Here is a 4,231-nt window from a genome sequence, read left to right on the forward strand (position 1 = left end):
TTGCTTTCTTTTCTTATCGCTTGCCATTTTTTGCATTTGATATGTGATCATTTCTTCTTAATTATGAGGAGTGTTTTAAATACTAAAGATATCAAAACTCTATAAGTTGGAAACATTTTTCTCAGTTTATCATTTATTAGTTTTTGAAATGAACATAACCTCAAGATTTTGTTGTCTTTACAATAAAACAAATGATGGAGCCTAGAACTGGATCACTTGGCCCTTTCTCTTCGTATCTCCTCCCAGTTCAAAATGTTTGCATCTCTTAATAGCCAGCATTTTCTTAGATTTGCTATTGGGCTAACCACGTTTAAGTCTCAGCACAATCTTCTTTGCATTTTTAGCTTTTTTTCCCAGAAAATTGGCTTAGTCTGCTCACCATAACCATTCTGCTTCCTGTCATCATTCCTCTTTTTAAGCATACTGAGAATCCTTGCCTTTCTTGTACTGCATCACTTTGTGGGGTTGGTGCTTGCCACAATCTTCATAGAACGTCCCCTAGGTTTTAGGAACATTCACCATGTTTGTAGGAGCACTATCAGCATGGAGAGAAGGTTCATTGATTTTTTTTTTTTACTCTGTATATTGTGTTTTATAACGCAAATTTTTTTTTAATTTTTATGTAGTCAAATGTGTCAAGCTAGTTGTTCCTGTATCGCTTCTAGATTTTGGATCAGAGGGAAATTTTACCCCTGGCTTATAAAGGAACCCATCCATGTTTTTTCCTACTATGCAGTTTCTTATACAGATCCACTGGGTATTCATACAGGTGTATAGTGTGAATAACAGATTTAGTTTTATCTTTTTCCATATAATCCTCAGTTGGCAAAACACTGTTCATTAAAAAATCTATTTTAGACTTCCATTTCTGGATAGGTTGGACTAACTTACATCTTGATAATACAAAATAGAAAACATAGGATATAACTGATGATAATAATACAAAATGAGTTGTTTGCAGGTATTGCTGAGCTATCATGTTCTTCAGGACATGAAGGGCTCAGTCACTGGAGAGCAGGGAAATGCATTGAGCTGAACCAAATATTCATCGCCTTCCTTACCCTTGAAAAATTTTACTGAGGCTGAGAAGCCAAGCATAGAGCAGACTAAAAGGCTGAGAAGATCTTGAGTTCACAATTTAATGAGTTTTGACAAATGTATCTTGTCTTGTAACCAACACTCAAACAAGACATAAAATACTTCATTACTCTGGAAAATTCCTTTGTGCTTCTTTTCAGTCAATACTCTGAAGAAGCAACTACTGTTAGGACTTCTTTCACCATAGTTTAGTTTTGTCTGTTTGGGAACAGAATCATATAACATGCACTCATTTGTGTCTTATTTTGTTAAACATAATGTTTTAGATATTCATCCATGTTGTTTGTATCAGTATCCATTTTGGTTTCAAATTGAGTAATTTACTTTTGGCCAGTGGAGCTCTATCCTAAACTATAGCTCTGTGGCTAGGGTCATGGGTACTTTGTATCCCTGCCTCACCTGTTTACCTTCCCGCTGGGGTTAGACTTCTCTATTCTTTGTTCCTCCACTCGGCCTTATGAAGACTTCTCCCAAGATACTATAGTCTTTGTAGGCAGAGGTTATGGCTTAACCATCATTTAATCATCCAAGCTTAACACAGTCTCTATTACATAATAGGTGGCCAGTATATGAAAGACTTGACTAGAATCCTGCTTTTAATGGGTTGATCACCTGTAACTATGGCACTGCCACACAACAGTTGGTCAGCTTTGAACCACTCCACCTCCCATGTGCTTTGAGCAAACCTTCAAATGTGTTGTCTTGGTTTGTTCTATTGGATCATTGCCTAACATTGTGAGTGGCAATCCAAGCACTGAGTCATTTAAGTAAAACTGCAAACTGAATAGCATACTACTTGGCATTGATTAGTTGTTCAATAAGTGGAGAAAGAGAAAGAAATGGGGAACTCAGTCTCAGTCCACCTTGGGCCAATCAATTATTGAAGCCACAGAGTTTCCACTATGTCCTGCAGACAAGCCTGGTCAAACTATAAAACTATTCTTATTGTTTCAAAACTATAGGAGATTTGTTTTCCTTTAATTGTGCTTCCCACTTTAAAAAATTCATGCTATTTTATATATTCTATTTCTGTCTCCATCAGAAAGTAAGTACCTTGCAGCAAAGAACTATGTCTTCCAGTACTTTTTCACTTGCCATAGGACTGAGCTATAGTTTTATACACCCTGGACATTCAAACACGGAGAGAATGGCATGGTAATGGGTGCAGAACAGAATAATGAATAGATCTAATCCCTGAGGTGCTCGGTAACATACAATACCACATAAAAGTTTATAATAACTGTCACTCATGATAAAAGAGCAAAAGGCACAAAAAGATAAAAATCAAAGAGAACATTTGGATAAAAAGTGAGAGGAAGCAACAGAAGAGGAACTTAACCATAAGACTATTCTATAACTGTAAATTTCCAAACTCAAGGGAAAGATGTAGAAAAATATGATAGGCTCCACCTACAGGGAACTCAGTTTTCTCAGCAAGTGGATTCAGTAGCTGGAGTTTGTGTTCCTTATTTTCCTCTGTGAGTGTGTGGATGAGAATTAATTAATGTGGTAAAATTGTGCAGTACCTTTGAAAATTGCAACCTTTTAAAGACCCAAATTGCACTATAACTGTGTAATTTGGGTGATGATATGAGAGTGGGTAAAGAAGAAGACCCAGACCTACCAGACCTGTTCCCTTTGCAGTTTCAGGCCCCAGGTTTAAGATTATATAACTGGAGAAGGAATACAATAGAGGAAGATAAATACTGCGGATTTACAACAGATGATTGTCAGCCTAATTGCATTGGTCTGTGCGTAAACCTCACTCATTAGACTACTGGGGCAGCTTTCAAATTTGCATTCTCAAGTTGAATTCCACAGTCTCTAAGTCTCCATTCATTTCATTATTTTTTCTGATCTGTCATGTTTTCAGAAGCTGTTCAAATAACTATTGCTGAGTAATAAACCACCCCAAATTTAATAGGGTAATACAACTATTCTATAATGCTCATAAATTCTGTGGATCAGAGAAAATACTACAACTACAGGAATGGCTTGTCTCTGCTCTACAATATCTCAGGCTTCATATCACTGGGGGTGAGTAATAAGTGGGGACAAATATCTGGAGGCTTTGGTACTTGCACATCTGATGTCTGGGCTGGGGTGACTCAAAACTGGGCTCAGCTGGGAATGTCTCTTTAGCTTCTCTCAGCATGATGGTTGGGTTCTGAGAGGGAGAGTCTTGAGGCCAAGCATTCCAGGAAAGCCAGGCAGAAAGAAGTTCCATGGCCTTTCTGGCCCAACCCCACAAGTTTCATATCTTCATTCTGCCATACTCTATCTTCAGAGCAGCTATCAGGATGTCAAGATTCTATGAGAGGAAGAAGACATGGAACCCACCTAGATGGGAGAAGTGTCAAAGAATCTGCAGCCATAAAAATAAATAAATAAATAAATAAATAAATAAATAAAACCCACCACATCTGTACATTAAAAAACAAACAAATAAAGATGGTATTTTTATTGGGCAACACTTGCCAGACTTGCTCAGAAGAAAGGTTATGCATTTGTTTCTCGCCCTTTGGCTTTTAATAGTAATAATCCCTGGCTAATAGGGTTCTGGGTTAGATTCTGCCAATGAGGCATTTGCATGATATTTGGAAGTTGGAAGAAAGGCCATTTTTATTACCTGGCAACCGTGGGCAGCTTACACAGCTCGGCCTCAGAGCTGGTCAGCTGAGTTCAATTGTGGTGATTTTCTTAAATGTCTACAGCTCCCTAATTTCCTAAAACCCAGCATTTTTCCCCTTGCCTCTTTCCCCCAGCCCTTCCATCAGTTCTGTGAGCACCAATTCCCTGTATTAAGTTCTTTCTTATTTGAAATACCTATAGAAATTTCCCTGTTTTTACAATAACCCTTTAAACTACATAACTCATTTGCATATTTATATTTACATTGGATCAGGGAATTCTTTTGCAGATAGGTTCTAATGCTGGGACATATTCCATTTGGTTATTGGAAAAAATACCTTTATTATATGGTGATAGCTAATTTTATATACTCAATTTATATTTAAGGTCTCCCAATAATTTAAAATAGAAAAATAATTTTTGCAATCAAATTATTATTAATTTGCATCTGAGATAGTTTTTAAAAATGAAAAAAAGGAAGAGAAGAATGCATATTCTGAAA

The 4,231-nt window shown here is 36.8% G+C and overlaps 1 pseudogene; it reads right to left on the reverse strand.

Moving 5' to 3' along the window:
• Nucleotides 1-201: 201 nt before the first annotated feature.
• On the reverse strand, nt 202-522 carry LOC109392372 (60S ribosomal protein L36a-like; annotated as a pseudogene).
• Between the last annotated feature and the right edge of the window lie 3,709 nt (nt 523-4,231).

Source organism: Hipposideros armiger, unplaced genomic scaffold (assembly GCF_001890085.2).
Source record: "Hipposideros armiger isolate ML-2016 unplaced genomic scaffold, ASM189008v1 scaffold_329, whole genome shotgun sequence".
In the NCBI taxonomy this organism is placed as follows: domain Eukaryota; kingdom Metazoa; phylum Chordata; class Mammalia; order Chiroptera; family Hipposideridae; genus Hipposideros; species Hipposideros armiger.